General features: G+C 44.9%; 1 pseudogene across 4 annotated transcripts in view; it reads left to right on the plus strand.

Annotated features, from left to right (window-relative positions):
- The first annotated feature begins 5,694 nt into the window (after positions 1–5,694).
- Positions 5,695–24,174, plus strand: part of LOC307205961 (leucine-rich repeat neuronal protein 1 pseudogene) — a 40,817-nt pseudogene continuing 22,337 nt past the window's right edge. For 2 of the 4 annotated variants that reach the window (XR_013843957.1, XR_013843958.1), the window contains exon 1: positions 5,701–5,798. The product of XR_013843957.1 is annotated as a leucine-rich repeat neuronal protein 1 pseudogene (transcript). Of the gene's footprint in view, positions 5,799–22,097; positions 22,263–24,174 lie in introns of those variants that run through there. The other 2 variants (XR_013843959.1, XR_013843956.1) reach the window with 2 other exon arrangements.

Below are 24,174 nucleotides of genomic sequence, written 5' to 3' on the forward strand. Positions count from 1 at the left end.
ATATTCAGAACAAAAGGCTAAATTGATAGTAAACAATGTGGTTACAGAAGAGTTTAAAATTGAAAAAGGAACACGACAAGGCTGCCCGATTTCTCCTTTGTTATTTATATCGGTTCTGGAGGTGCTCTTGAATATGATTAGAGGGGACCGATTGGTGGAAGGGATTCAGGTCGGAGCGAAACAATATAAACTTAAAGCTTTTGCAGATGACCTAGTTCTGACCCTGCAGGAGCCAGAATCTAGTACAATAAGAGTATTACAATTGATTCAAGATTTTGGTCGGGTGGCGGGATTCAAACTAAATAAACAGAAAACTAAGGTGCTGGGGAAAAATCTGACAGATACAGAGTCGGAACGGTTTCAGAGAGAAACAGAACTAACTGTGGTTAAAAAAGTAAAGTACCTAGGGGTAAATATAACAGCAAAGAATCTGAGTCTATTTAAGGATAACTATGAAAAATGTTGGTCTGAAATCAAGAGAGACTTGGATAGTTGGACAAAATTGAAGCTTTCCTTGTTAGGCCGAATTGCTGCTGTTAAGATGAATGTATTGCCAAAGATGTTGTTTTTGTTCCAAACATTGCAGATTGTGGACAAGACGGAGTGCTTCCGGAGGTGGCAGAGAGATATATCTAAATTTGTCTGGCAGGGCAAAAAGCCCAGAATTAAGTTTAAGATACTAACTGATGCGAAAGAAAGAGGGGGCTTTGCCCTGCCAGACTTAAAGCTGTACTATGAAGCCGCAGCTTTCTGCTGGCTAAAAGACTGGCTACTTCTCGAAGACACTGATGTACTGGACCTGGAAGGTTTTAACAACGCTTTTGGTTGGCATGCATACTTATGGTATGACAAGGTTAAGATCAATAAGGTCTTTAAGAACCATATTGTCAGGAAAGCAGTATTTAATGTCTGGACAAAATACAAAGACTTATTGGAAAACAAAACTCCGAGGTGGCTTTCACCTCTGGAAGCTAAGGCCCGAAAAAGACCCAATATGGAGGCCAAATGGCCAAAATATTGGGAAATATTAGAAAAAGATGGAGACAATTGGAAATTGCAGAGTTTGGAGAAAATGAAGGATAAAGTGCGAGACTGGTTACATTACGCTCAGATTAAAGAAGTCTTTAAAAATGATAAAAAGGTAGGGTTCCAGGTGGAGAAATCGAAGTTGGAAACAGAATTGTTAGAACCAAAGACTAAGGTATTATCAAGAATGTATAACTTGCTGTTAAAATGGAATACACAAGACGAAATGGTTAAATCGGTTATGATAAAGTGGGCTCAGGACATTGGGTATAATATTATGTTTGAGGACTGGGAAAGGTTGTGGACCACTGGGCTGAACTTCACTGCATGTAATGCTCTGAAGGAAAATGTAATAAAAATGATATATAGATGGTACATGACCCCAGTTAAACTTGCCAAAATATACCATTTGTCTGATAATAAATGTTGGAAATGTAAAGAACATGAAGGAACATTCTTTCCCCTCTGGTGGACCTGCCCTAAAGTGAAGGCCTTCTGGGAAATGATATATAATGAGTTGAAAAAGGTATTTAGATATACCTTCACTAAGAAACCAGAGGCCTTCCTTCTGGGTATTGTCGGCCAGAAGGTGTTAAAGAAGGACCGAACATTTTTTATGTATGCAACAACGGCAGCAAGGATACTCACCGCTAAGAGCTGGAAAACTCAAGATCTACCCACACTGGAAGAGTGGCAGATGCAGCTGATGGATTATATGCAACTGGCCGAGATGACTGGTAGAATCCGAGACCTGGGAGAGGAGAGGGTTGAGGAAGACTGGAGGAAATTCAAGATTTATTTACAAAAATATTGTAATTTGGTTGAATGTTAAGAAGGATGCTAGATCATAAATAACTGCCCACCACTGAATTAGATCTGAATTTGACGATAAGTGAGATTAAGGAAAATACAAACTTTTTGGAGAATTGCTAGATTTTATTTAAACGAGCGGAGATAAGATTGCAAACAAGTGGGTAATTTGCTTGGAAAAACTTTTTGTAACGATGCAAGTGCGAGCGGGAGACGCGAGGGAGTCCAAAGAAGTGACGAAATTATGTTATGATATAAGTAATGTTGTTTAATATTTATGCATTTGTATTCAAAAAATTTTAATAAATATGTATTAAAAAAAAAGAACCACTTCTTCTTCTTCTTCATGTCCTTCAACACTGGAGGCATCTTCGTCACTAATGTCAGGAAGTTCTCCGAAGATAGGCACTGGAATTTCATCACAATGAGCTACAGGACGACGTGCTGATTGAAGATCAGGATACTTGAGGCTGCTCCGGTTCTTTCTGTTGATCCCAGCCGCACCAATTTATGGAAGATTTCGAGGTTTTATGACTTCAAACTGATCCCTTTTCGACATAATCACCCATAACTATCGGACCTGAATACTTCTTGTCATTAAAATAAAAATTTCCAATCAAAAAAATTACTCGACATGGCATTTTACCCCCACCAACTTCTTCTAAAATGCTCCACACAAGCGTACATGTGAACAAAAACGTAAAAAAAGACATGTGGCCATAGCTCAAAAACTTGACCTGATTGAGCAAAACCAATGTGATTTTTGGATTCAGCGCATCAGATTCGTCCTAAATCAACTGAAAAAACGCAGACAACAAATTTGTTGTTGACCAGTGTAGTCATCTAGAAGAGAGAAAAGGGATTCGGGTGGTGCTGTGGGTTAAACCACAGAGCCTAGGACTTGCTGATCAGAAGGTCGCGGTTCGAATCCCCGCGACGGGGTGAGCTCCTGTTGCTCGGTCCCTGCTCCTGCCAACCTAGCAGTTCGAAAGCACGTCAAAGTGCAAGTAGATAAATAGGTACTGCTCCAGCGGGAAGGTAAACGACATTTCCGTGCGCTGCTCTGGTTCGCCAGAAGCGGCTTAGTCATGCTGGCTACATGACCCGGAAGCTGTACACCAGCTCCCTCAGCCAATAAAGCGAGATGAGCACCGCAACCTCAGAGTCGGTCATGAACTGGACCTAACGGTCAGGGGTCCCTTTACCTTTAGAAGAGAGAAATCCAGCTTTGTGGCTTTTCCCCTCACCTACATAGCAAAGCTGCACCTGATGTACTTCTCTCTCTTCTGCACTACTGTTAAAGGCATGGGAAGTCTGTCCATTTAGATCAGTGCTTCCCAAACTTGAGTCTCTCTCCAGCTGTTTTGGGACTACAGCATCCACCATCCCTAGCTAGCAGGACCAGTGGTCAGTGATGAAGGGAATTGTAAATTTGGGAGATCCTGATTTAGATAGTGCATCTCTCTTTTCAGATTCTGCAGGTAGCATCTTTGAAAGAAGTCAGTGCACCTCATTTGTCAATAGTGCAGCTTTTCACAAGCTGGTAGCCTCCAGGTGTTTTTTAATACAGCTCTCACCAGCTCCAGCCAGTAAGTCTTTGCTGACTGGAACCGATGGGACTGAAACATTGAGGGGAGGGCAGTAGGTAGGAGCTGGGTGCAAGAGCTCCATAGCTGGAAAGCTCTTCTTGCTAGACGCTGCCAGATTCATCGTGTGCTGTGGCTGCTAGCATTGGGAGATGAATTTAGTCTGCAGGACACCATATGCTCCCAGCTTCTGAAAGATCAGTGGAGTCACTGAGGCTAGAAAAGTTGGTCACCTGCAGTATAATGACACCCCACCGCAGCCTCCCTCCGATTTGCTACCACACAAACGCCCATCATCCCAGAACCCTGGCCAGGCAGGATGCTGCAGATGGGACTTTGAGGGCATGAGCGACATCTGAAGGGCACACACATGAAAGCTGTACTTTCTTTGTAGGAAATGCAGATGACTCAGGTCCCAGAAACCCTTTTCAGGTCTGCCCTCAACTCCTTGTGACAATTGTTTGTACTGCTTTGTTGATTAAGCTGTGAACCAGATCTAAAGTGTTATTGTGTAATACACTTTAAAGTGGGCGGGTCCCAGCCATATCGACTCACCATCTAAGAGCTTGTTCCATCCAGCATTTCCATCATGCCCTTATCAAAAGGGTACACAGAGGGGAGAGGAATGTCAGCCTTTGGTGATGTCATCTGTATGAAATCACCTCCAGCCCTCCAACTGCCACTTATCCCTCAGGTATCAGAGCTGATTGTATTTTTATAAATTGCAGGGTGACATCACCAGGGCCCCCAGTAGCACATTTTCTTCCCAGCCTGTTTCTGACATAGTTAACTGCCCAAATGTGCCCCCACTAGAAGCAGAGAATGGATGTGGCAGCCCCTATTCCCTGTCTTTCACCCCCTGACCTTCCCATATCCATTAAAGACAGTCTGTTCTTGGACAGTAAGGCTCAGCAGCCCCTCACAAGTTTATAAACACCCATTCGCAATCCGACAAATGTTTTGAATATGAGACATCACAGGGAATATCAGTGTGATCCTATGAATGTGGTGTTAGAGGAGCCCAGGTGTCTTGGCCTCATCCTCCCCCCAGACCCAGACATCAAACAAGAATCTCATCTGGTTCTTGATCTGAGAATAATAAAAGCCCACTTCAAATGTTCAAAGCTCTTTGCATATATTATTTTAGTAATCCTTCTAGAAACCCTGTAAGGTAGACCAGTATGGTCAGTGCATCGGGCTGTAAACCAGAAGACTGGTGTTTGAGCCCCCCCCCCCCAGGGGATGGACCAGAGGACTCTTGGATTCCCTTCCAACTCTACAATTCTGTGATTCTGTGATCATTCCCCATATTAAAGACTGGGAAGGCACCGAGGAATAGTAGCTTGTCTAAGGTCGCCTCACCAGTGGCGTAGCGTGGGGGGTGCAGGGGGGGCCGGCCGCACCGGCTGGGGGTTAGGGTTAGGGGGCGCAAATCCACAGGTTAGGGGGCACAAATTACTTGCCTTGCCCCGGGTGCTGACAACCCACGCTACGCCACTGCGCCTCACCCCTACACAGTACATTCAAAGCACTGTCATCATACCACTTTGACAGTCATGGGGAATCCTGGGAACTGTAGCTTCTTAAGGGTGCTGGGAACTGAAGTTCAGCACCCTTAACCACACTGCTCAGGATTTCCCATGGCTATTAAAGTGCCTTAACTTGGGATTCCTGGCTCACACTTGGGCAGGTAAACTTGGAAGTAAGTTCCCCTGGGTTCAGTGAGGCTTATTCCAAAGTGGGTATGCATAGGACGGCAGCCTTTACTTCCAAGCTGCACAAGCTCTAGCAGAAGGGATTCCGTCAGCCCCTTCTATGCCTACCCCTAATACGCCTATCCCCAATTTCTTAGGAAATTTCCCCTTCCCCAGTCTGCCCCCCAAGACTTAACAGACGCGTTTCCAGCCCATAGAGAGAGCCCGGGTGTCCTGGTCTTGTGTGTTCCCCTGCTCAGCCTCGAGCGGAGCCCCAGAAGGGAGAGGAAACCTCGCCAAGGTATTATTCCCCAGCCTGGCTTGTGGCCCTTTCCAGAAAAGGCGGCGGCGGCGGCGGCGGCGGAGATGGAAGTCAGTCTAACATCATCCCAACATCTTCCCCCTACCTCTCCTCCATACATCATGACATCATTTCTGTCCCCTGCCCACCCCACGGAGTGGTGATCTCCACCTGGGCGGTCCCTCGCCTCTCCATTGGCTAGGAAGCTATGTCCGTCATTCCCTGAAGTGGGCGGCCCCCACGCTGCTCTCCTTACAACGCCCCCCCCCCCCGCTTTGAAATCTGGGACTTCAGAGCGTGACAGCTGGAAGCAGGAGTTGGGTACCTACTGACCCCAGCAAAAGAAGCCGGACCCCGGCTGTGCCCTAGGCCAGGCAGCGGGTGAGTGAGCCTGGGTCCCCCAGTCCACGGTCGAAGGATGCGGTTGCTGCGGGAGACGGGATGCAAGAGGTGGAAGGGGCGGAGTGGGGAAGCAGCTAGGCGGAAAGTTTCCCGGCTTCATCTCGTCCTCTGTACTGACCTAATTCCTCAGCTCCCCTTCCTCAATCCCAGCACCATTCTCCCAGCCCATCTGGCCATCCCCGCTTCTTCTTTTTAACGCATCCACTTAGGTCCATTCAATGATCTGCACTATTCCCCCATCCTGCTTCCTGCTCCAGGGACAAAAACCTCAGGGATTCCCTGGTGCCCAGCCCACCTTCCCTAGCATCCCACTCCCCACCTAGGATGGAGGATATAAGCAAGCCAGGAGTTCTGCAGCCCACCTTTCCCAGCTCTCTAAAGTCAAATCCAGTCCAAGCAATCATTGATTCTGGCACAAAAGGGAAAATGCTATGCTTGTGGTATTTGGAATGATTTTTAAAGCTGCCCTTCTTTTGTCACCATGGTACATGCTACATCTAGGACTGGGCAAAAAAAGAGAGAGAAACAACTCCTTGGGTCATCCCTGGAGTGTTCCCCTCCTAAATTGCACAGGCAGGTGAGGTGGGGCTGGAAGCCAGGGCTTAAGGTGATCCACCATAGCCAGGAAGGTTGATGAGGGAACCTTGGGACTCGACTAACTGGGGGCACAGACTTCCATCTCCGTGCACATTCAATGCAGCCAAGCAGGCCGTGCCATTTTTAAGGGTTAGTTTGACTCCCCATGCCTGCCTGCCTCCAACCAGCCAGTAGCCATCAACACATTGCTTCCTAGTTTTGTTCCAAGTGCTTTGGAATTAACTGAACAGCCCCAATATGTACTGAAGTGCATGGTGTGCCAACTGGCAGCAGGTTTAGCTCTACTGTGTTACTTCACTGTGCTGTCACTTATGTTTTGATTCAAGGAATGGCGAGGTTGAAGTGCTCTTGCTCTGTTCCCAACCTTAAAAGCCTCTAAAATGGCAGCAAAGAAGGAAAGCTCTTTGAGGGTGACCACAGGAAAGGGGAGCACAGCTCAGGAAGAAAGCACCTGCCCAAGTGCATCTCCAGGTGGGGCTGGGAGAGACTTCTTGCCTGAAACTGTAGGAGATGCTGCCAGTCAGTGTAGAGGAGCCAACCGTCTGACTCCACTGCTCACTGCAACTCTTGAGAGCCTGGACAGAGACTCTGAAGCAGTGCAGAAACTCTAAGTGGAGGACAAAGTTTCGCTGGGAGAAGCCACCCTCCTCCATGGGACTCTTTTGTCCTGCCCCAGCTTCCCAAGGAGAACGTGCGTTGGATGAGAGCAGATCCCACGTCCAGCCCCCTAAGATATCTTCTAGACAGAAGCAGAAGTCTTGGAGACACTGGGCAGATGGGAACCACCCATTCATCTGCGCCTTCTCTGCTTTTCAGTGTCATCCTGTAATCACCCTGCACAGGTTGCGACAGAATAGAAAAACGAATTCCACATGGGGAAGGCACAGCTCAGAGTATGAAGGGCAAAGGCTGTCCTTTGCTAAAGGCCAGTCCTTCCCCAGAGATGACCTTCTGGGATGGGGGGGGGAGCAATCTCATCAGAAAAAAGGAGAGAAACTAGCCATGCTTTCCCTTGAGCAGGCAAGAACTGCAGCCTCACCGGGTAAACAAAACAGAGGCAAAAGAGAAAGAGAAGTTAGAGGAGCTCTTTGTTGCACCCAGCTGTGGTGGGTTCTTCTGGGCAGTCTCCCTTTGACCCCTGTTTAGGATTCAGTGGATATGGTCATTCAATAATTGTCCACTGATTCATTCATATCCCCCCCCCGGGTCCCCATTTCCTCTTCTTAATGCAACTGAGCTCATTTATGAATTATTATTTTTTGCCTGGATGCCCTCATCTAGGTTAATTTTGGAGATTTTGGTCATGTCCCATAAGAAAAGAAGGTCAGCACATAACAGATAAATTAGAAAGATTCCCAGCCGAGAAGGGGGCTTCAAATCAAAGAGCAAAGAAGAAAAGTTGAGGGAACTGGGCAGTTTCTACATTGGGATGAGGAATGCTTCTGTGAAGAAATTACTAGCTCTGTGAGATGTGCACTGCAATGGGGGCCCAGGACTTCCTGAGGCCACCTAGGGGTCAGTGAGAGGGAGCAGGCTTGGAGACCAAATCAAATGCAAGAACAAAACAACTTTCCTGCTACCAAAAATCGGTCCCTGTTGCTGGAGGAGCATTGGGTACACATTCATCCAGAAAGGTTTAGGATAAAATTATCTCTACTTGATGCAGTGGCAAATCTCTCAAGGTGCCCTCAAAGGCCACAGTTCTCCCTGCACAAAGTAGCAATTGAGTCCCTTGATCAGCTGCTGACACTGCTTGCTGGCTGTACTGCGTTATTTCCATTTGTTCATAATAATACTTGTTATTTGCCTTTCCTATCCATGGACTCAAGAGAAGCAAACAGGTTCTTTAAACAAGCAACAACAACAACAGCAGCAGCAACAACAACAAAAGATCACAGTAAAAACTACACCAAAAATAAGATACTTTTTTTAAGAAGCCAACTGGCACTAATAAACCAACCAGCCCTGGGGGGGGGAAAGCCTTCAATATATGACAAAATGTAGTTACTTCTGTTCTGCATATACAAAGCAAAGCTCAGGTAAATGGTGTCTGAGATGCTTATCGACAGTGCCCTGGCCATGGGAGGATGAAAGAGCCTTTAGATTATGCTTCTTGGGACTTCCGGGTTAGCGCCATCGGCAATGGCGGAATTTCTCTGATCCAGAGGAACCCGCTCCACGAAAATTGGGTCTTGCCGCCGCGGCGAAGGCAGAGACCCTTTAAAAATCCCAGGCGGAGGAACCCTGGGAACGTGGGATTTGGCTGACACCAGGAGCGCCCCCCCTACACGCAAGGAAACCCCTTTTTCGGGGATCTGAAGCGACGTGGGGTGAGCGGCGCGGTGTTTTGAATCGACCGCTATTTTTACGGAGTGAAGCCGCACAGCCGTTGCCGGAGAGCGCTGACTTTTTCCTGGGGACAATTGGACTCTAAACAAGTACCCGTGAGTAGAACGGAAAATTGGGCTAAGAAACACTTTAATTTGGCACTCAGCGGGAAGGTTCTAAACTGGAAGTCTGCCTTCCGCTTTTGTAAATAGTCTGAAGCAAAAATCGTGCAAGCCAAAGTCCCGAAAGTTGCACATAAAGGTTTTAAATTCCTCCTGTTTTGATCATCTAAACCCCTCTTGGAAGCTGGAGTAAAGAGGGGAAATTTGATTGTTCAAGCCTGCAGGAGAGAGAGTAAAGAAAGATAAATTTCCACTGTCTCAAACCTGGGAACGGGGTGTCAGAGACGGAGATTTTTGGTGAAGTTCATTGACTGTGAATGGAACATCTTTTGACAGTTAGTTGAAGAAGAGAAACAAATTGATTCCAATGTTGCCTTTTGCATTTAAAAGAAACAAAAAATCCGAAAAATGAAAGTAATTTTTCTTTGTTGGATCTGCTTTTAAAAGATGGATACAAATAGAAATTGCCTCCTCTAGAGGGAGCTTGTTAAATTGTTGCTGGAGTCGTTCTGGGGATTTTACAGCTGTGGAGATTAGGATCGTGGGACCAGACTGTGACCTTGAACAAAAATGTGTTTGGAAGAAGTTTTGGTGATTGTTTTTGCAAGACAAGCGCTTTGTTGGAGCAGATGCATGAGAAGATGGATTTGATGACTGTTGCAGTCAGAAATTTTGGACAAACAGTGAATATGTATACAGAAACTATGCAGGAGCCAACTCAGGAATCTGTTTTGATAGAGCAAGTGCAAACGCAGAAGATAATGGAGGAGGCTGCTGTTGAACCTCAAGTAACACAAATGGAGAGGCCCGAGGCCCTACAGGAGCATAAGCTATTGTTGTCGAAGGCTGAATTCGAAGTGGGCCAGGGGGGGTCTGGAGTTGTGGGGCCCCTTAAGTTTGGAGGGACTTTGAAACATGCTTTTAAATATTTTCTGGACAACACTGTTGACTGTGGGGAATGGGACTGTGGGGAATGGGCCGATCTGCTGAGGAGAGATGGAGATATTTTTGAGTTGGAACATCCCCGAGACCTACTCCTCAATGAGAAAGGAAAGAAATTAAGAAAGAGATCTACAAAAGACAAGGTAAAGTGCAAGTACAAACAAGAAGAAGACCTGCAGAAGGGACATGGAAAAGACTTAAGAGCCTTGGATATAAGATTACCAGGTTGATGTACTAGATGGAATGGACAGTAAGGACTGACATAACCCAAGACCAGGAAGAAGAGACGCTGGAGGAAGATTGGAAGAAAACTTTTAAAAAATTATTTTGGGAATTAGTGTAAAATTAATGAGTATTAGGAAAAATGTTAGAATGAAAATATTTGGCTTTAGCAGAAATGTTATAAGGAATTATGTATAAATAAATATTAAGTTTTAAGTCTTAAGGTATTTTTGGGAAGATAAGGTTAAAATAAACTAAGGTAAACTGAATGACAGAATATAGTGAAAGATGGAAATGATTTGTTGAGTTAATTAATAGGTTAGACTGTTAAGACAAACTATTTAAAAAAAATTGAGAAGGATGGAAAGAATTTGCTGAAATAAATAACTAAACTAGAATACAAAAAGGGAGGTGTGAGGAGGTCGATGAAACAAGTTAATGAAAGATAAAGATATGGAATATTGTGTTTTTATTGTTATTGTTGTATTGATTTTTATGTTTGTTTTTATGTTTTTTGTTTTTTTGTTTTGTTTTTTCCCTCTATTGTTAAGTATTGTTACATATGTTTTGAAAATTTTCTTTTGTTGTTGTTTTCTTCGTTTTTCTTTCTCTGTAATTTTTGAAACTTCTAATAAATATCATTTAAAAAAAATAGATTATGCTTCTTGGGGGAGGCAAGGAGAGCCTGCTTACACTCTTCCTTGCACAACTGCCTTGCAAAGTAGGCCTGTCACATCTGCAAACTACCCAGGAATCACTGCCATCAAACCCCTTAATTCAGCTAATCAGAGCATAGGTCATGTTTACCAGGTAACCAGGTAACCGACTTCTTTCCAGAAGATGAAGATCTGGCAGACGCCATGGTTATTGCTGGTGGAGTTTGCCAGTGGGGTTTTCTCAGTCTTCCTGTGCTTATGATTTCAGTAGTACATGCCTCACCTGCTCAGGCTAAATGGAGTGGGGAGGGGGAGCAGGACAGCAGGGCTTCTATCCACATTTGGCTCATGCTGGAGTGAGTCAGTGGCCACAGCCAAAGTCGCTGGCCTTTCAGACCTTGCTCAGTTCAAAATATGGTCCTTGTTAGAATATTAGTTGCCCACTTGGGGCACACAGGAAGGATGTCATCTTCTGCTCTTAGGGAAGGGAGCTCCCAAAAAGAAGGCCCTGCTATACACAATCTGCGAATTCACTTATAGAATTATAAAACCATAGCTCTGTGGAGTTAGAAGGGACTCCAAGGGTCACCTAGTCCAACCCTTTACAATGCAGGAATCTCAACTAATACACCCATGACAGATGACCATCCAACCTCTGCTTTAAAACCTCCAAGGAAAGAGTCCACAACCTCCCAAGGTTCCACTGTCAAAAAGTTATTCCTGGTGTTTAGCCGGAATCTCCTTTCTTGTAACTTCAATTCATTTGTTCAAGTCCTACCCTCCAAAGCAGGAGAAATCAAGTTTCCTCCCTCTTCCATGTGACAGCCCTTGAGATATTTGAAGATGGCTATCATCTCCTCTCAGTCTCCTCTTTTCCAGGCTAAACAACCATTCCTCATAGGGCTTGGACTCTTGATCATCTTGGTTGCCCTCTGTATTCCAGGTATGGTCTGCCCATGGCAGACTAGAGCAGGACTATGATTTCCCTTGATCTGGACACTAGACTTCTGCTGATGCAGCCTAGAATACCATTATGGTCTTTTGCTGTTGCATCAACCCAGCTGCCCATGCTAAGCTTGTGATCCACTAGGACCCCTGGATCCTTTTCATACGTACTACTGGCAATCTCTCATTTTATATTTGTGCAGCTGGCTGCTCCTGCCTAAGTGTAGAAACTTACATTTATCCCTATTGAATTTCATTCTGTTAGTTTGGGCCCATTTAGTTCTCCAATTTGTTAAAGTCATTTCAAATCCCAATTCTGTCTTCTGCTGCATTAATTTATATGAGGGTGAGACCATTTTCCTTTCAGCATCCTTAAAATAATGGCATCTGACTCTGAACATGATTCATTTCGGAGACAAATGAGTCTTAGCTAAATCCATCACAAAGGAGTGCAGGATTTCAACCAATGCCATGATACTGACGCCTGACAATGGCTCTCAAAGTGAACCATTCACAGGGTTGTGTTATCACCCCAACTCTATTTATTATTTTCACTGTCATGACCCTACACTTTGTCCAAGGGAAGCTCCCCACCAGGATAGAAATATATCAAACAGATGGAAAGCTCTGTAATCTGAGTAGGCTGAAAGCAAAGAGTAAGGTTACCATAACTTCTGTCATAGAGCTTCAGTATGCAGATGACAACATAGTGTGTTCACACTCGGAGGATGACCTCCAAACCACCCTTAATATCTTTGTAAGTAAAGGTAAAGGGACCCCTGGCCATTTGGTCCAGTCATGGCCGACTCTGGGGTTGCGCGCTCATCTCGCTTTATTGGCCGAGGGAGCCGGCGTACAGCTTCCGGGTCATGTGGCCAGCATGACTAAGCCACTTCTGGCAAACCAGAGCAGCACATGGAAACGCCATTTACCTTCCCGCTAGAGTGGTACCTATTTATCTACTTGCACATTGACGCGCTTTTGAACTGCTAGGTTGGCAGGAGCTGGGACTGAGCAAGGGGAGCTCACCCCGTCGCGGGGATTAGAACCGCCGACCTTCTGATCAGCAATTCCTAGGCCCTGTGGTTTAACCCACAGTGCCACCTGTGTCCAATATCTTTGTAAAAGATAAAGGTAAAGGGACGCCTGACCATTAGGTCCAGTCGTGGCCAACTCTGGGGTTGCAGCGCTCATCTCGCTTTACTGGCCGAGGGAGCCGGCGTACAGCTTCCAGGTCATGTGGCCAGCATGACTAAGCCACTTCTGGCGAAGCAGAGCAGCGCACAGAAGTGCCGTTTACCTTCCCGCCGGAGCGGTACCTATTTATCTACTTGCACTTTGACGTGCTTTCAAACTGCTAGGTTGGCAGGAGCATATCTTTGTAGAAGCATACAAAAAGTTTACCTATCACTCAACATCCAAAAAACCAAAGTGCTGCACCAACAAGCACAAAATAACCCCTCTGCAGCGCCACAAATCCAGCTCAATGGAGTAACGTTGGAAAGTGTCGATCACTTCTCCTACCTGGGCAGTTATCTTTCCACAAGGGTCAACACTGATGCCGAAATCCAGCATAGCCTGAGCTCTGCAAGTGCAGCTTTTTCCTGAATGAAGTGCAGAGTGTTTGAGGACCAGGACATTTGCAGGGAAATCAAAGTGCTTGTTTACAAAGCTATTGTACTACCAACCTTACTGTATGCTTCTGAAACATGGACCACTTATAAATGCCATCTCCAACTCCTCAAAAGATTCCATCAATGGTGCCTCCAAAAAAATTTACATATCACTTAGGAAGACAGGCGAATTAATGCAAGTGTACTTGAAGAAGCAAAAATCACCAGTGTCAAATCAATGATTCTTCAACATCAACTTTGTTGGACTGGTCATGTTGTGCAGATGCCTGATTATTGTCTTCCAAAGCAACTACTCTATTCTGAACTTAAAAATGGAAAGCGTAATGTTGGTGGTCAACAAAAGTGGTTCAAAGACTTTCTCAAGGCAAATCTTTAAAAATGTAGTATAAATACTGACAACTGGGAAACACTGGCCTGCAAGCGCTCCAGTTGGAGAACAGCCTTGACCAAAGGTGTTCTGGACTTTGAAGACACTCGAACTCAGAACACAAGGGAGAAACGTGCTAAGAGGAAGGCACGCTTGGCAAATCCACACCGGGATCAACTCCCGCCCGGGAACCAATGTCCCCACTGTGGAAGGATGTGTGGATCCAGAATTGGACTCCACAGTCACTTACGGACTCACTGTTAAAACCGTGTTCATGGAAGACAATCTTACTCGGCCAGGAGGGATCGCTAAAGAAGAAGAAGAACTGGTGCCTGGTGCCTGACCCTGTGAACTGACTTTGGAACTTCCTCCCAAGGGAAGGCCACTTTGCCACCTCTATAGAGAGCTTTAGCTGCAAAGAAAAAAGCCTTTCCTTTATGGGTTATTCAGTTGCAAGCTGTTTTAATTGTTTCATATTTAGATTGCTTCAGCCTTGGCTACTTTTAATTTTTGCACATCTTCTGTGTTGTTTAGCTTGGCTGTTGTCAGCTGTCTTAAAGTGTTTTTGGAGAAAAGTGGGATTTTAAAAATTGCTTTACATGGATATATGACTCAGAAATAACGAAAAGGAAATGCACCCTTCGCATGCAGATGTGCAGTCCTCCTTGCTGCTGGTTCACTTACAAATATTCTGAGAATTGCATATTCTTGTCATCCATAGCAGAGCCTCCAGATATCCTCATTCACTCGGGAATGTCCATATTTTCTGATGCTTGTCTCTGCAATATAATCGTCTCTATTTTTGCCTTTTAAAATTTGTGCTCATGTGAGATGCTAGTGTCATACAGGTGGACTTCTGATGAAAAAAAGAAAGGACTTGTCTTCTCTATCTGGGGAGGGTCATTGCAGGCAGACAATTGTCTGTGACCCTCAGCCTCGTTTTATGCAGCACTCCAAGGAGGAGTGGTACAGAGAGGGGTGGGGTAGTACAATGGGAGAAAGCGGTTCATAGAACTGTAGAGTGGGAAGGGACCCTGAGGGTCATCTAGTCCAATCCCCTGCAATGCAGGCATCCTGCCCACAGCCATCCCTGGGTGAGCTCAAATCACCCTCCTTCTGGTTACCAGCCAGACTACAATAATGCAAACCCCACTTGTTCATGGGCAAAGCCAGGGGCAGCTGCTCCCCCCACCCCAAATCAAGTAAATAAATAAAAATACTTCACTGACTGATTGTGTGGCAGATAATTCAGTTCACCCCCCCATAAAGCCTCTTCTCCCCCCCCCCAAATAAAGCCTGGTTACATCCATACACTTGCTTTTGTCCCTGACTCTGCCCAGACTGGTACTTAACCAGGGGTGGCTGGTTTCCATGGGTACTTTTAGGGTAGAAGTCAGGAGGCCAACAGTAGGGGGAGCCAGAGACAATGGCAATTAATTCTTGTTCCTCTCCCAATCTCTGCCCCCTGATGCCTACAATGGCAGCCATGAGACTATGGAGGTGGAAGCTGATTGCCAGGGCCTCCATTGGGCTGGCTGCAGACAAGAAGGCAACAGGCTGGCTCAGAAGAATCAAGGCTGAGGCTGGTGGGGCAGTGCCCCATTTGTCCTCATGGACAGCACTTAACTTCCTTTTCTCTAGTAGTGCAGAGACCCGGTGGAATTTCCTGGGTTCCTCCACTTGGGTTGAGGTGGGTTGAGGGACAGACATAGCCAGCCCAGGGTTTCTTGCCACCTTAGGGGCAGCGCCAGATTCAGTGCAGTGGGGGTGGTTCTCTTGCACAGGACGCTGAGCCAAGGGGGCACAAAATTGAGAAGATGCATTTGGGGGTGCCAGGTGTTGGCCTCACACATAGTCTGACCCTGCTTAGGGCTGATGCTGCTTGCTACCTGTTGTCCGTTGACTATGGCATTCAGGCTCCATATGTGTGCTGGTTGACGTAACGGGCTAAACTTGCAGGGCTTTATACAGCTCCCTGGGGTGGGGCTCTTAAAGTAGTCCTGAAGGATAGTTCCTCCCCCACTCTCTGCACCCCCTAAATCCTAAGAACATAAAAAACTCAATGGTCAATACAGTTAGATAACATAAAATCACTCTCTGTTAGCATCCAAAAGCCTTCTGAAATAAATAAAAAGTCTTCATCAGTTTCTATTAAACCTACCAAATTCACATTTGTGTCTCTGCCCACATACCCATAGGTTTCTGCAAAATGTTGCTTGTTCCTTTTTCTCAGGTTTTCCCAATTCTCTAGGGATTTACTAAATCCTGGACTTTTGTTTTTGCCTGTGGAGGAAACAAAAATAAACTGAAAATGGGCAGGGTGTGGGTGTGTGGAAACTTCGTTAAATGAATGGCTTCCATGATATGGGTTATTTTTCTACTCCAGATCTAGAATTCTTCCTCTGCAGCAACGACCTTACTGTTTAGGCTTATAAATTTCTCCTGACAGCTGTTCTCCCGCTGGATTAGCATCAGGGTAACAACTATCAAAATAACAGAACCCTCATTTGGGCAATGAAACCTCAGGACTGTGATATGTTTAAACAGGAACACACAGACAATATTCGCTTATCAGTTAGGCTGTCCTTCTCTCAAAAGGGGACAAAACACACATGCCGTTGTCATTATCATCACTTTTCATTTACATATACTCATTTATTTAAAGAAATTTACTAATTGTCCAACATTATATTTGGGCTTAAAGCAACAACTAGGTAGCACCTTCTCATTAAAGCATGAGTTGCATTTTTTATATTATACAAGTGTTGCTTGAGAATTCTAAGAAACAAACAAACAAAACAAAATCAATACAGAGTTAAAATAATTGCAATTTTGAAAGGTTCAGCCCATCATCTTCTTTAATGGCATCCAATTATATACAAATTTAGACAAAAACATACTCCTTGATCTGAGGAACCATCATGCAAGATTTGGTTTGTTGTTTAGTTGTTTAGTCGTGTCTGACTCTTCGTGACCCCCTGGACCAGAGCACGCCAGGCACTCCTGTCTTCCACTGCCTCCTGCAGTTTGGTCAGACTCATGTTTGTAGCTTCGAGAACACTGTCCCACCATCTCGTCCTCTGTCGTCCCCTTCTCCTTGTGCCCTCCATCTTTCCCAACATCAGGGTCTTTTCCAGGGAGTCTTCTCTTCTCATGAGGTGGCCAAAGTATTGGAGCCTCAGCTTCAGGATCTGTCCTTCCAGTGAGCACTCAGGGCTGATTTCCTTCAGAATGGAGAGGTTTGATCTTCTTGCAGTCCATGGGACTCTCAAGAGTCTCCTCCAGCACCAGAATTCAAAAGCATCCATTCTTCGGCGATCAGCCTTCTTTATGGTCCAGCTCTCACTTCCATACATAAGATTTGGTTACAATATCTTAAATATCCAAATACATGGTGAACAGACAAACAACTTTTAAAAATATTTTGTAGACATATTACAAACCCTGCCTCTGTCCTCAAGGGCTTAAGGAAGATCACCCAAAAACATTCAAAATGTCTAGCAAATGCCCATCAAATAAGCTCGTGCTGTTAGATCACCTATCCTACACAAGTGAAACATCCACACAAAAAGGAAACATATTTAGTGCACAAAGACACATTTTGAACTACACAATATTGAGACAAAATATGCAAACTCTTGATTCCAAACCAAGCCAGCTGTACAATTTTAAAAAGCTAAAGTACCACATATGAAAATGAATGAAATAAAGAGATCTGAAACTCTGAAACTTCTACATTACACCTTAGAACAAGCCCTTTACTTGTGCAAAGTCTGGGGGGCAGGGCCATAGCTAGAGGGTGGTGAGGTAGGTCCCTACCAGGGGTGCAGGCGATGGGGGGGCACAAAATTGGCTAAAATATGACCATAAATATAAATATTGATTATTGCCTCGTAAGAAATGGTTTTAAATAGAGGGTGAATTGAATGGGTGGAAGGGGAAGGGGGGGTGGAGGAGTGGAGGAAAGAAGAGCTAATTTGTCCGTGGCTGGGGGGAGCAACCTGGACGGTTCTGCCAGGGGCGCAAGATCACCAGCTACGGCTCTGGTGGGGGAACAGTGGCAAGGGAAACTAACTACAGGTTTGGTTTGCACATAAAACTAAGCCATGGTTTGTTTAGCCAAAGTGTGGCTTGTTTGAATGTCTGAAACCAGTTCAGCAAACTAACCATGGCACGTTTCCAGCACAAATTATGATGTAAAACTATGGTTTGTTGTTGACTTACAAACTATGGCTTCTTTGAACTATGGGTTGGCATTATGCCTGAACCCAACAGCCTTGCTTGACTACAGGTTTTTTTTTGTTTTTTTAAAATAATATTTATTAAAGTTTCGAAAATGTTACAAAAATGAAAAAGAAAAAGAAAATAAGAAAAATACAAAATACAGAAAAATAAAAACAATTAAAAACATTTCAATCTTTCCATATCTTGTCTTTCATTTACTTGTTTCCCTGACCTCCTCACACCTCCCTTTTTTGTATTCTAATTCAATTAGCAATTTCAGCAAATCCTTTCCATTTTTGCTTTTATCTTAATAATTTATCTTAATATATTGTAACTTTACATTCTCACCTATTCATAATCCAATTTTACCTTATTCTATAACATTACTGCTAGAAATTTGCGTTACTTTATTTAACCTTATCTTGCCGTAAAACACCTTGAAACTTAAAACTTAATGCTTATTTATACATAACTCCTTATATCATTTCTACTAAAGCCAGACAGTTTCATTCCAACATTTTCCCTAATATTCATTAATTTTACACTAATTCCCCAAATTAAAAAATTTTCTTTATAGACTTTCCAATTTTCATCCAACGTCCCTTTTTCCTGGTCTCGGGTTATGTCAGTCCTTACTGTCCATTCCATTTAGTCCATCAACCTGGTAGTCTTATGTCCGAGGCTCTTAAATCTCTTCCATGCCCCTTCTGCAGATCTTCTTCTTCTTGTTTATACTCATTGAGGAGTAGGTCTCTGGGGAATTTCAGCCCATAATTATCTCCATCTCCCCTCATCAAACCAGCCCATTTCCCACAGTCTCACTCCCCACAGTCATCAATATAATCCAAAAAATATTTAACAACATATTTCAAAGTCCCTCCAAGTTTAAGAGCCTCCTCAGGTCCAGACTCCCACTGGCCCATTCCAAATTCAATCTTCCAAAACAACGGCTTATGCTCCTGCAGGGCCTCAGATCTCTCCATTTGTATTGCTTGAGGTACCATCGCAACCCCTTCCATTATCATCTGCCCTTGCATTTGCACACTTGAACCAGTTTCCTGAGTTGGTCTCTGTATAATTTCTGCGTCAGTATTCCCTATTTGTTCACATTCCCTGACTACAACAGTCATCAAATCCAACTTCTCATTCATCAAATCCATCTTCTCGTGCAGCTGCTCCAACAAAGCGCTCGTCTTGCAGAAAGCAAGCACCAAAACTTCCTCCAAACACATTTTTATTCAAGGTCGCTGTCTGCTTCCACGATCTTAATCTCGCAGCTGTGAAGTCCCAAGTAAACTGCAACAACAATTTGACAAGCTCCCTCTAGAGGAGACAGTTTCTATTTGTAACCGTCTTTTTAAAGCATATCCAACAAAAGAAAGTTACTTTCAATTTTCAAGTATTTTGTTTCTTTAGAATGCAAAAGGCAACATTGGAATCAATTTGTTTCTCTTTTTTAGCTATCTGTCAAAATGTTCCATTCACAGTCAATGGACGTCTCAAACAATTTCTGTCTCTGACCCCCGTTCCCAGGTTTGAGACGGTGGAAACTTATTTTTCTTTACTCCCTCTCCTGCAGACTTAAACAGTCAAGTTGGGGATTTTAGTGGTTATAAATGAAGGAAATTTCGACCTTTACAAAACAATTTTCCAGGCTATTAGCTTACAGGGTTTTTGCTTCAGTCTGTTTACAAAAAGCGGAAGGCGGACTTCCTGTTTTGAACCTTCCCGCTTCGGTGCCAAATTAGGATGTTTCTTGATCCAATTTTCCGTTTCTACTCACGGGTACTTGTTTAGAACCAAGTGTCAACAGGAAAAAGTCAGCGCTCTCCGGCAATGGCTATGCGGCTTCCCTCCGTGAAAGTAGCAATCAGTTCGCAGCACCGCGCCGCTCACCCTACTTCGCTCCGGAGCCCCAAAATGGGGTTCCCCGCGAGTAGGGGAGGCGCTCCTGGTGCTCTGCCGAACCCCACGTTCCCAGGCTTCCTCCACCTGGGATTTCTAGCGGGTCCCCGCCTTCGCCATGGCGGGAAGACCCAGTTTCCACGGAGCCCGTTCCTCCGGTCGGAGGAACTCCGCCATTCGCCGATGACGCTAACCCGGAAGTCCGCTTGACTACAGTTTGTTTGATCACCCCATCCCAGATGCTCACCAAACTATAGAGGCATGAGGGAAAAACAAACCGAGCTTTGCAGAAACACACCATGGCTGGTTTGCTCTTCTGTGAGGTGACTCATGGTTTGTTGAACAAATTCTGCTTAAAACAAACCATAGCTTTGTTTTGTCAGTCTGGCTATCTTGCTATATCATGGCAACATAAAAGTTAAACCACAGAAGACATCTGAAGGCAGCCCTGTTTTGTGTCATGTTTAATGTTTTATTATGTTTTTATATATGTTGGAAGCCCCCCAAGTGGCTGGGGCAGCCCAGTTAGATGGGTGGACTATAGATAATAAAAGTATTATTATTATTATTATTATTATTATTATTATTATTATTATTATTAAATAGGGAATCACTATGAGAAATGCTGGAGGGTATGGAAGCAGCCTAACTATCTGGGGTTCTTGAGGGAGAGATGTACAGTGCATTTGTTTGTTTTGCAAAAAACAAAAAGAAAACAGTGGGGGAGACAGATCCCCAAGGGGCTTACAATCTAAAAATAGACACAAGGGAAAAACAGATGAAAGATTTTATCTCTCTCTCTCTCTTTCTGACTTAGTTCAGTCAGATATTGGTTCTAGGGGCTTGTTCAAATAGCTTAATGTAACATTATGATTATGTTGTTTTATCGTATAAAAAGTGGCCAGGTCCAAAGGAAGGCAGTGCTCCTGTACCTTGGATGAGAGAATGTTGGCAGGTTTTGTTTTTCTCTCCTCCCCTTTGGGATGAGCAGCTGCACCTGCCAAAATCCCTGCTTTCGTAGATCCATTTGACAAGGAGCCTGGTTCTTCTCTGCATCTAGTTACCTGCCAGCGCAGCCGCTGCAAACACATGCAAATAACCACAATGCACAATCATCAGTGGGCAGTCACAAGTGCGCCCCCCCCCCCAACTATGTGAGGCCCTGCGCCAACACACTCCGGAGCCAGGTCCCTCCTGGCATTATGTGCTGTGCATGTGAGTGTGTACAAAGAGGGTCAGTTCAAGTTCGGGATTGATGGGTGTGGGGATCAATTATTCAAGAGGCCCAATTAATATTCATAAGCCTCCAGCACCAAACTGTCAAAGACAAGGAGGGGAAATGAGAGCAAGCGTCAATATGCTGTGTTTGTGTGTTGTGGGGCAGAGAGAGAGCAGTTCCATCCCAATACTTGCAACCCAATAGTCCCAGAATTAATAGTCTGTCCATTAAGCTGGGCTCTCAACCTTGGCCCAAGAAATGACCCTAATGAAGAGTAAGAAAAGCTATGTTTGTGCATGTTCTGTCCCACAGACCCAAATGTAGACCTGGGTGAGAGGATCGCTGGGGCCCCAAAGGAACCAGTTGCAGGGATTCCAAAGAAGGCTGAACAAAGTGCCCTGGGATCAGTTCTAAAGCTTTGCTGTAGAGACTTACAGTGAACCACTCGGTCAGGATTCATATTTGGGCCTGTGGGAGAGAGCAAGTGGGTAAACCAGCAATCCAAAGCCTCACGCACACTAATTGAAATCAGCAGAAGCAAAGGAGTCACTCAAAACCTTACTGAGTAGCAACTACTGTACAAGATTTCCCAAATTTCCAAGCCACTGGGGGACAGCATGGCCAGGGGCTGTGACCACAGTGGAATCACTGTTGCCATGTGGCAAACCTTTAACAGGCATATGCAAGTGCTTCTCTGTTCAGCATGTCTGCATTGCCTACCTTTAATTCTAAGTAAAACTGCCGGGGGGGGGGGACAACAAATACTAAATGAGGCAGCAGCAAAACAGTAAATAAAAAAACCCATTAAACAAAGGACAGAGCAAATAAAATAGTCTTCCTCTGACAATTCATCTAGTTGCTAAGAAAACCTTGACATCATACATTTTAAGTACATGGCTACCCCCCCCCAAGAGAATTCTGGGGGCTGTAGTTTGTTATGGGTGCTGTGAATTGTAGCTATGTGAGGGGTAAACCAGTTTCCACGATTCTTTGAGGGAACCCAGCCACTGTAAGTGTGCTTTAAATGTCTGGTGTGGATGGCTCTGCAGATGATGTTCCAAAAATTTAGCCATGCTAAGAAAAGGCTTATCTAGAGTCTGCATCTGCTTATCTCCAGTGGTGAGAGCATTTGGAGCAAGATTTCCAGGGATGGGGCACCTGTGGCCCTCCAGAGATTGATGGACTGTGACACCCATCATTCCTAGCCATTGGCCATGCTGGCTGGGGCTGATGGGAGTTCGACAGCATCTTGAAGGCCACAGGTACCCCATCCTTGAACAAAGCAAACAGGCAGGTACTGGATGTGCTAACAGCTCAGCTGTCAAACGCCAGCGTCTTTGCAGCTGGGAACGATTACATGAGACAAGTAGTTGGCAACAAGCGTCCTCAGACCAAGGAACGTAGAAACATGGGAAGCTGCCTTAGACTGGTTCAGACCATTAGGTCTATCTAAGCTCATTAGTGACTGGTAGCAGGGGACAAATGGTGCCCCATCCCTGTTAGACAAGTGTGGATCTTCTCTGGGGGCAGGGCGCCATTTTGTGGTTTGCTTCAGGCGCCAAAATGCCCTTCTTCATGACAGGGCTGGCCCGGGGGTGGGGTCACCACCATGTTGCCAGCTCTGGCTCTCTGCCACTTGCAATTCCTTGAGTTCCCTCTCTTAATACTTGCCCCAAATAACTCCTAGGGGATGGGGCTGTCCTCACATTCAGCTTCCGTGTGGCAGACAGACTTTGTAAGAAAATAGTCCCAACTTCCCTGTCAGCGGCTTACAATGCGGCTTGCTGGTTAATATATATATATATAATCCTGCTTCTCCGTCACTGCAGTAATCAAATGCAAAGGAGAGTGGAGCATCTATCTCATAATTAGTAAAGTTGCCTTTTTCATTAAAATAAATAAATAAAAGGGCCATGCTCTTGTATTTGCAGTGACAGCCTGACATGCAGCAGTTTAGCAGGCGGAGAGTTTCTGAGTGCAGAGAGGAAGTGATAGGAAGAACTTAGCTTAAAATGTTCTGCATGTCACATTGATGTTTGAGAAAACTAGAAGGGCATAAATCAAAACGAAAGCAACCTTGCCTTGGTTAGTTGTGGCTGCGGGTCTAACCCCCTGCTCAACACACATACACACACAGTTTCTCATAGCTGCATGCCCTTACCTGCTAAAATTTAGTCTTCGAGAGCAGTGGGTCCCACTAAGCTAAGGGCTGCAGATCCCCCTGTTTTTAAAGCCAAGCCATGGACACCCTACTTTTGAAAAAAAACGATATCTCTATGGTAGTTTGTGTTATGCAAACAGTGCTATGGACCCCCTGCATGGGTTACACAGACTTCCTGGGGGCTGCAGACCACCAATTGGGAACCACTGAGAATAATCCAGGATTCCTGTTGTGAGTTGTTTTTTTTTTTTTTTTGCATGTGACAGGCCAGCACATCTCACAGCATGCAGATGTGACATCTGCATATCGCACAGAGTGCTCATGTCACACAGCGCAGGTCCCCTCAACTGTAGAGGCAAGTCGGCACACCTGAACAGAAGTCTAGTGTCCTGATCAAGGGAAGTCATAGTACCACTCTATTCTGCCTTGGTCAGACACATCTGGAGTCCTTTGTCCAGTTTTGGGCATCACAATTTAAGAAGGATTTTGCCAAGCTGGAAGGTGTGCAGAGGAGGGAGACGAAGATGATCAAGGGTCGAAAAAACCAAGCCTTATGAGGAACAGTTGAAGGAGTTCGAAAAGAGGAGACTGAGAGGAGATATGATTGTTGTTGCTGTTTAGTCATTTAGTCGTGTCCGACTCTTCGTGACCCCCTGGACCAGAGCACGCCAGGCACTCCTGTCTTCCATTGCCTCCCGCAGTTTGGTCAAACTCATGGTGGTAGCTTTGAGAACACTGTCTGACCATCTGTCGTCCCCTTCTCCTTGTGCCCTCAATCTTTCCCAACACCAGGGTCTTTTCCAGGGAGTATTCTCTTCTCCTGAGGTGGCCAAAGTATTGGAGTCTCAGCTTCACGATCTGTCCTTCCAGTGAGCACTCAGGGCTGACTTCCTTAAGAATGGGTACATTTGATCTTCTTGCAGTCCATGGGACTCTCAAAAGTCTCCTCCAGCACCATAATTTAAAAGCATCAATTCTTTGGCGATCAGCCTTCTTTATGGTCCAGTGATCTTCAAACATCTAATGGGTTTTC

The sequence above is a fragment of the Podarcis cretensis genome (assembly GCF_951804945.1).
Source record: "Podarcis cretensis genome assembly, chromosome: 17".
In the NCBI taxonomy this organism is placed as follows: domain Eukaryota; kingdom Metazoa; phylum Chordata; class Lepidosauria; order Squamata; family Lacertidae; genus Podarcis; species Podarcis cretensis.